Source organism: Netta rufina (assembly GCF_964035555.1).
Source record: "Netta rufina genome assembly, chromosome: 2".
NCBI classification, from domain to species: Eukaryota; Metazoa; Chordata; class Aves; order Anseriformes; family Anatidae; genus Netta; species Netta rufina.
The window spans coordinates 104,833,063-104,842,973 of NC_140124.1; positions in this window are offsets into that span (position 1 = coordinate 104,833,063).

Here is a 9,911-nt window from a genome sequence, read left to right on the forward strand (position 1 = left end):
ATACAATACAGAAGCCTGGAAAAAGAGACTGTGTATGCCCTGCACCTACGGCTGGTCAGGTCAGCTACCCTTGGACTCGAGGAATATTTTAAATTTCTACCTTACTTCCAAGGCTGACGGTTTCTAACTGAGGAAAAAAAAAAACAACAAACTGTAGTATTCTGCTATCAAATTCCTTAGATTAACAACATCTGTATTTCTTGCCTGCCTAAAAGATAAGTATGATATGCAATTAGCAATACTGTTGACTAGTGCTAGAATCTAGCAAGATTGATTTGAAAGTGAAAAGAGCACCAGATGTGTGATTACTCCACTACAAGAGATTTTTCTAAATGGGAAATTACTGTAGTTTCATGCAGAAAATGCCATTCCCCACAGAATGATATTGTACTGACAGAAAGTGGCATGTAACTGTTCTGTTTTTCTTGCAGATTAAGTCCTTTGTGTCTACTAGACAATACCCTTGAACAGCATATTCTTGATTTTAATCTTTGTATGTGAAAATAATTAAAAATGTAAACAAGTAAAACAAACTACTTGAAAATCAAATGCTATCACATATCACACTTAAATATCATCAGGATAGAACACTGTGTTATAAAATTATGAATAATGTGTTCACCTTTCCTTACAATCATCCATTTATGTTGTTACTAAAATAGGTTCATATTAATAAAATACAGCACTTACAACTAACTGAGGTATGTAGAGTTCCATGTATGTGTGCAGATGTAGTTTAAGTGGTAAAAAATTGTCATCTTGATTGGATCACCTACATTTAATTGTATGAGACTAGGAAACATGAGTTTATCAGCTACAATGAAAATGGAAACATTTTCTGCAAAAGCCTTCATTTAATTAAATTAGGTTTGCGTAAAATTCAAATCTGTTGTGGTATATTAGTTCTCTGTCACAATGTGAGCTTTATTTCATAGCTGTTAGGGAGAAGCAATGCTGTCTTACAAGATTTAAGCTAGCTACTTAAAGAGAGAATGACTTTTCCCCTCCTCTCATTTTAACTGTAGGCTGTGCATTTACACTGACATGGCCTTTGAAGTGATAAAATGAATCAGAATATTTTTTCCTTAACAGAAAATCCTCTTCAAAATGTTTTTGTTGTTTCTGCTAAAATACCTACAATGTAGAAGGAAAAAAAAGGTATTTTTTGATGATTGTAAATTAAAGGCACATTTTTTTTTATTAACACCTTTAAGGTTTCCTGCTGAAGAATGATTTTTGAAGAAAGAATATGCTATCTGGAAAACAAAACCGAACAAAAAACAATGGAACCTCTTGCAACAGAATATTTTGTCCAGACAGGTTGTGGAATTCAGCACTGCTGTAGAAGTATTTCGGTTCAACTTCATATCTGTCTCCAGACTTCAGCAGGAGCCTTAAATTATGTTAGCCTAGGGCAAAGTTAAAAGAAACCAGCAAGACTCCTAAAACTCCCATCATTTGATTTGAGACAAATTAGAGGTATTGTTTATTCTCAGCTAGCAATTGCTGTGCAGAAAATGGCAAAGTAAAATAGAAATATTCCATGTGAATTCTAAAGTGCTACTTTCATCTGCAAAACTTTCTAAGCTCTTGCAGTACACTTCAAAGGACATTCTGAAGTGATTTGAGAAAGTCCAAAAACATCACAATGACATCACTTCGCTCAGTATAGGGAATTTTGTTATGTGTTTAGAATAAAACTTCAAAAGAAGTCTCCATAATAAAAACATGTCTTGGGTTCTTTTTAGTTTCTTCTTACTCTTGGAGAGACAGATAAACAACAAGAAGAAACTTGTCATGCAAAAGTTTTCTCATATCAGCATAGTTATTTAACATACTGTGTTGAGCTGATCAGTTTCACTGGCATGCACCCATTGGAAGGCTCTTTATTTCTCATCAAAAATGCACATGCATACATGTGGGATGCACACAAGAAGGCTCAGTTTTTGTCTCCCTTGACAGGTCTGGAATCTACTTCGGCTATAATGTGTTGTGTTTGCTAGCAGTCACTGAGGTACTGTAATTCAATTTCATTTCTAGTCACATTTTGGAGCTGACCAGTACTTTTGAGTTAAGGTCTAGTTTTAATTAAATTCACTTTGCAGAAGCATTTCCAATATTACCTAGCTTGACTGCATTTTAATTCCATTATGTCACATTTCCAATTTTTATATTAGCATCTCTGTACGGATGTAGAAAATAAAGTACCAAAAGAACTATGTTCCAGAGTACAGTTTCATGTAATATCTTTTTATCTGCAGTAAAATACACAATAATTAGGAAATTCAAATAATCAATTAAACGGTACTGAGTTTTCACCTTTTCAAAGACTATCTGGGAGATAACTATGTATTTTCCTTGGAATAAAAGGTTGAGCAAGAAGCCCTTATATTTTTGTATGAGTGTGAAAAAGTATAAGGAGGTTATTTTGAAAAGAATTGGAAAAAAGATAATGTGTTCTTCTGATAAGCCTGCAGGTGTACTTTGGAAGCTGGAAGATACTAAAATATACAGTAAAGAATATTAGATATACTCAGGGGAACAGATATTAAATATGAGAAAGTGCCACGTGGATAATTAAATACAACAGCATTTCATTTCTCAAAGCCAGGATGACAACTGTGTTTGGACCCAAAGACAACTCTTCATTATACCTTCATGGTCATAGTGGCAGACCATTTATCTGTGAGAGTGAGAAAGATTTAGCATATGAAATGTCAGTACTTAAGTAAAGGACAAGGTATAAATCACACGCAACTTCATGTGAATGAACCTGGATAATCTCTGGATGCTTTTTTGTTTATTTGTTTGATGTTATACTGGAGGTCTTCTTGGATTTTCACTGGAGCTACTCTGACATCATAACTGCATCTTCGTACAGACTAGGCTCGGACTGAGTTACAGGGTCACAGTGTTACCATATTGCAGTGGTATATTCTCACAGTGAGGTCATTGCTCTAGCATAAAAATGAATTTAAACTAAATAAAATATCACATTACTATTTAGGGAAGTTATGCGCTATAAATACTAAGTAAATATATTTTAAACACTATCAACTTGTGTATCTTAAAACCTAGTCAGAAGCACTTATTGAAATATGACCAGTTACCAGAAATACTTGAATTTTAAAAATAATATGCATACCTGTGATTTTTGCCAAAACATTTTTGTGCTACATGAGATATTAGAAACAGGTTATAAATAAAGTATTTGCTCAGCATTGCTGCCACTGAAAACAGTCACCCAGTCACAGATACTCCACTAGCTCCAGTCCCCTTTTAAAATGTTCACATCAGAAAGTGGGTCATGCTGAGGGCACACACTGAAATAACGAGTATAGTGTAGAGGGGATAATTGATAATATTTCCAATTATGCTTTAAAATACTTTTGTTTTGGAATTCCAGAATCCCCTTTTACTCAATATCTCATGGCTTTGCTTTGACATGTTGCAAAAGTGGGCCAGGACCCAAATCTAAGATCCAAACACATGGAAACTTTGGATCCAGAACTACTGCAGAGTTAGAAATAAGCCCTCCTGTCCCTTGTACACTGAAATGAAGCAGCTGTGAAGAAACCCTGAGCTTTGATGGAAAAGATAGAGATGTCTGTGATTTAACTGAATTGGAATCTTTATCTAGTCTGCATTTAAATTCTAGTATTAATCTAACATCAATAGACATTATCCGTATATAACCATTTTTTGAACTCATCTTGAATCAATGCCACTGTAAGATGTACAGTACATTTTCAACTTGCCATTGAAACTTATGATTTTAGAATGGAACGTTATGTAATGTTATCATTGATACTTGATAGCAATGTCTAACTGAAGTTGTGAAACAAAATTAATTTTTGTTTTGAAAATTGAGGTCTTTCTTGTCCTTTCTGTGTTGATGTTATTTTGACGTTACCATAAGAATTTATGATTACTACCATATAGAGACAGTGTTAGTCAAAGTCCTCCTAGTATCTCATGTAGTTGCATTAAAATTTAATTGGCATAGGATTAACTGTTTAATTGTAACCTTATCGGGAGTATTTGTGATGTGATTGCAGACAACTCTACTAGTTTTAGTAACAATTTTATGCACTGTACACATAACGTAAGGCTCTCTTGCCTGAATAATTTAAGCTTATTTAGCTCTCTAGTTTTCTTATTTAAAGTGTTGATATTCAAGTCATCTAACATAACACTCCAGGCTTTGTAGTTTTTTTAACGGTTTTAGGTAGGCAGATGATATCATATTTACAAAATAATATTCAGTGTAAAATTGTGCAAACAGACTGTAAACACTGTATTGGTGCTAGACCAGAGTAATGTGAAGAATTAACTCTTCAGAAGTCTAGAGCTATGAATATTTGTTCTTTTGAGGGGAAATAGAAAAAAAAATCCCTTTGTAATTGAAAAATAATGCAAAAAGTAGGAAAGTTGTCTCTGTATTTTTTTTTCTCTGTGTTTAAATATTTTTTTCAGATATAACTAATGGTTTCAAATGGGTGAAGTTTACCTTTCTGCCTTGCCGGTCTGCTTCAGATACTCATGCCAGATGTCATATTTAGATGTCATGCCAACAAGGCATGACATTTATTTTCTTTCTGAGTCAGAGACCTGTGAAATTTGAATCAAATGCTTAAGTGTCATCCTGAGTATATATTCAGAAAATATTCTATAAGAAAATATGACCCCTCTGTCAGGAGTTAAGCCACAAAGAGAAAATAGATATTTGAAATGTCTGTTCAAAATCTTTCATCTCTTCATATTCCTAGGAATTCAATTCTACTCTTCTCACATTTTAATATATTGATTTTTTTTTTTTTTCCAAAACAAAGCAATTCAATGAGAAAGGTGTGTGTTTTTCTTTTTGCAGGAAATACTTCTTTTCATTGGAGTACCCACCAACCAATGACAAGAAAGAGATAACGTCAGCTAATTATTTTTGATGAAGTATGAAGAAACATACACCTCAGGTAAATGTATACAACAACAGGGCTGACTATTTGTTAATGAATAGTAGTGAACATGTAATTGATATGGTACTTTAATTTTTGCTCTCCTAAGAAATTTATAATGAATTATATTTGCAGTTTATGAAGTGAATACAACATTCTCTAAATGTAATTTCCAGGCTGACATTGACAAAAAGCTTGAAGGAGCTGTTTGTTTGTTTTGTTTTGTTTTGTTTTTTCCCCTCTCCTTCTTTCTTTTTTTTTACTTTTTTTTTTTTTTTTTTTTTTCCTTGATTAAATTGTAAAAGTAATAGAGTAGTGTCAGGTCAGAGATACAAGAAAAGGTCTGTGTTCACAGCATCCATAAAATAATAAGTACATAGGAACTGTGGCTGACATTCTAACCACAAGCTCACAGCTTGTACAGAAGCAACAGTAAAGAGACTGAAAAGCTGTCTATCTGGACTGTAGCAAGCAACACATCTGAAAAAAAAATTAGAAACATTAACTGAACGATCAGTATGAATTCAGTACATGAATTTAAGACAAATCTGTTTGCAAAAGAGAGAAGAAAACAGATCTTCAACATTTTTCTGTACTTTGGTGAAAGCATGGCTTTTTTTTTGGAGTCTGGGATTACTAATGCAGACAATGTGTGCTTCTAGCTGGACAGAAATGGACCCAGCATAGATGGTTTCAGTCTTTCATTAATGTAAAAATATTTCTAAACACACCCAAAAAGCAAATAAACAAAATTTAATGTAGTCCTCAGGGCAATATTTGATTCTTAGCAACAGGATTATAAAAAATACCTTTGTTTTCGCATGCTATCCCTTGGTTAACTGCACCATTTGGCTCCAATAGCTAGTCTCAAAATGTCTAATATACAGGAATTGCTTTCTGTTTAGTCACTGCTATACCATAACTGGCAAAAGAGAACTGAACTGCAACAGAGTTGCAATCACCTCAACACTGATCCATTGTTCTAACTTTAATACTTTATTATTACCAGACCATGTTAGAAAAATATGTTTATGTTTTATTAGCACAATTGTATATGTTGTGATATCTATGGAAATATGATTCATAGAATTAGGTGTGGTGTGTTAATAGGCCATTCCACAACCACTGAAGAACTTTTTTTCACAAAATTTAAAGTAAATCTATGGTCTTTAATTTGTTGTCAAATGTTACAGAATAGTCATACCTGGCAGGAATGGCTAAGCATTAGAAGGAACAAAATGCATTTATGTTCCTCCTTGAAACACTGGCTCTAGCTTCCTCTTTGCTGTTTCTGAGAAGTTTAGGTTTTGGTTTTGCATTATGACTGTGATTGGGACACTGTATTTTTTTCTGATACATGATGTAGTGAGGTCCAAGTGATTATTAAATCCATCATTTAGTAATAGGATGATAATTTCATCTAGGCCTTGGCCTACAGTTTTGACTGCTACACTTGCTCACTTTACATAACTAATTTCCAAAGAACCTAGTGTACCTAGCGCTCTCAAGATATATGCTGAACTGGACATGCCATGATGTACCACATATATAGAAAAGAAGTGAACTGAGATTCTAGTTGCAAAATATCTGTTCGCTACTGGTGATCATTCACTTGTTTATAGTACCAGATTCATCCACAGATGTAAAACCATTTTCATCATGTTGAATTACAATAAGTATTTATGAAATGTACCCTGATACAGTTGGCATAGACATTATCAGAAAGCCATTAAGCTCAGTAGAGGGCCACCACAAGGCTGGGGGCTGGAGCACTCATGCTCCAGCACATCTTCCTGGTGTGCTACATTTTCCTGATGTAAGAAATGCTGCCAAGAGACCTGTTTTTCAGACCACAAAAGGGAAGGAGGAGGGAGGATCTTACTGCTGCCTTCTTTTACCTGAGGTCTGGTGAAAAAGATGAAGCCATCTCTTTTTCTGGAGGGGCACAGTGAAAGAACAAGAGGCAATGGATAAAAGCTGCAAAACCTAGATATTTCAATCAGATGTAGGGATTCTCATACACTGGAGACCCTTCAAACAGTGGAGCAAGTTGCGTGGAGACTGCAATTTCCATCCCTGCAGACAGTAAAAACTTGACTGAAGACAGTCCTGGGCAACCTGGACTAACTTTGAAGTTGGCCTTGCTTTTGTCTGGGGCTTGGACCAGGTGTCCCTTCCCACCTAAATTATTCTGTGGTTCTGTGAACATTGATGTATGGATGTAAAGCAAGAAAAATGGAAAGCTGATTTTGAGCAAAATTATTTTGTTGTTATTTTTACTGCTGTGCTTTCAGTAGAATAGAGAAGATGGAGGTCATTGTTCATACTTGCTATATAAATTTTCAAGACTGTGGGCAAGTGACCAAACTGAAAGGAAAAAATTATTCAGCAACAGGCCCAAAACTTTTGGCAACTGCTCTATAATCCATTTGTTGGCTGTTTGTTTTTCTATAGATGTAGATTAGTTTGCCTGAGCCAAATATCTTAGAAATTAATGCATAAATATATGTTTTAACCTGGTTGCCAGTAAAAGAAAAGTAAAATGAAATCAATGCATCAGGGAAGGATTCATTGATGTGAGTAGCCTCATCTTCAAAACAGCCAGTAAAAAGCAGAAATAGCCCTAATGTGTTTTAATAGAGCAAAAGAGGTATAAATTGTGGTCCATTTCTCTCTATTAGATCTTATTTTTCTGTGTTAATTTTTCATGGACTTATTCCAGAAGGTTTCTTGTGAACATAGCTCATACCAGATGAGCCTGAAAGGAGACCCTCAGAACAGCTTCAGAAGTCTATCTTCCTGTATGCTCTTGCTAGTTTTCACTTACTTCCCTTTTCTGTTTCTCTGTGCAGAATGTAATGCTGTTTTCCCAGAAAAATACTTGATCAAGAAATAAAACATCAGCCTCACCAACTGAACACCTATTAACGGTATCTCTGCATCTTGTAATTTTTTTTTTTTTTTTTTTTTTTTTTTTTTCTGTACTCTGGAGAATGAAACCTGTCAGACACAGATGTGCATGGAAGTGGCTTGGCGAGATGATCGTGGGGGGATGCTAACAGCTGCTGAGGTCAGAAGTGCAACAGCTTTGGAAGGGTGTAGCAGACACCTGGCTCTGTCTGAAGCCAGTGGGTCAAGGTCTCCCTTTTACGAGCGCGTCACCACTTTTACATTGATATCTATTGTCCAAATGCTTGGAAGAAAGGTGACATGTACGTATTAATTGCGCCTTTATTTTTTAAAGAACAGACCCTCACCCTCCTTAGAAATTGAGCCCTTATTCAGCATTGGATTCTTTTTGTCAGTATAAAAGATGCTGGGTGTATTTGTGTTTGTCCGTGTATTGACATTGTATTTGTCTTCATGGATATCTGATGATTCTCAAATTAAAGAAGACAGAAGAGGTAATTCATGTCTCTATTTCAAACACAAATTAAGGTTAACACCAGACCAAGGAGTGAGGGAATTTGGAAACGGTGGAAATGTCTCCTGAGGACATGGCCATAGATGATCTATGTTCATGAATCAGCTGAGGAGATGACAGGAGCATTGCAGAGGGATCTGGGACTCCTAAGGTGGGAACACCAGAAAAAAAAGTACCCTGCCTGTCACTTCCACATGCACTTCAGTAGGATAGAAGATCTACCTCTTTGTCCTTTGGCTCTGGATGACTCACACAACAATGATGAAGGCTCCTTAGATCTCCGTGCCATCCTCCACCTCTCATCATGGGGGCTGATCAGTGAAGAGACGTGGACACTTGCAGTCTTCCTTTGGCTTCTGTATGATAGAACAGTACCTCAAATGATCTGGAGACAGGTTATGTCAAAGGTGCTCAGGAAGGAGAAGGAGCAGCCTTTGCTTGGACACTGTTAAAACACAAACCTTTGGTGACCTTGATCATTTTTTCAGCAGTGAACTGGGTCTATAGACCTCAAAAAATCCCAGGAAATACCTTCAGCACTGGTTGGAAAAGCTCAAGATTAAAGAACCTTTCACATCTGTTCCCTGTCACCAGCTTAAATTTAACCTATGACAGTAATGAGTGAAAGTCCACGTTGCTGGTTGGCTTGTGTAAAGAATTTGTAGTCATTTGTGTGCATCACAAATGGAGTTAATTGGCAGCTGTGTCAACAGCCTCTTTGAAGGAATCAGGAGTTCATTAGGCACATGGATAGAGCTGGTCTTTCCCTGGTAAAAAAAAAAAAAAAAAAAAAAAAAAAAAACCTTTTATAAGCGGCACTTGAGATGGAGTAGCATGGGGAAACTTGCCAAGATGCTGCCTGGTTTCTAGCCATGACAGTAGTCACATTGCTGAGGACCGCTCTCATTTGGCGGCAGTCCCGCGGTTCGCCTGCCTCCCAAGCACAGAGGAGTAACAAGAAGCTGAGGGGTTCCTCCCTCACCAGCATCTGGCGCTTGCAGGACTGAGCTCTGCTTTCTCCTGTCTCTGGGCAAAGGCAGAACTGCCCACCTGAACTCAAGGAGAAAATCCTTAAATCCCTTAAAAGGTTTCATTGTAAGGCATTTTTGCATGGGCTCATTGTTAAATGATTGCACATAAAAATGCATTGATGAAAGGCATCTCTATCTTTCTGTTTCCCCTTTGTGGAGTCTTTCCTTCATAAATATAAATTCATCTATTCAGTGGTTAAAGTACTTACACCCTTTCCATGCTCTGTAAAAGTTCCTTTCTGGAGCTGGTGCTTACTGGAAAGCGTGCTTATTGAAAGTTTTGGATTACTGAAGCTGGGCATGTCAGCCCTGTCTCCCATCCTTCCTCACTGATGCCTATATGGACTTAGTCTGGGAAATTACTCAGTACCTTTGCTTAGAGATTTAAATCTTATGTAGTCTTTTCAAGAAAGAGGTTGGTGATTCCACCTGTATTTGTAAATCACCACATTCACACATTGTTTGCAGAATACCATAATCAAACATTTTGCTATGGGAAAAGGA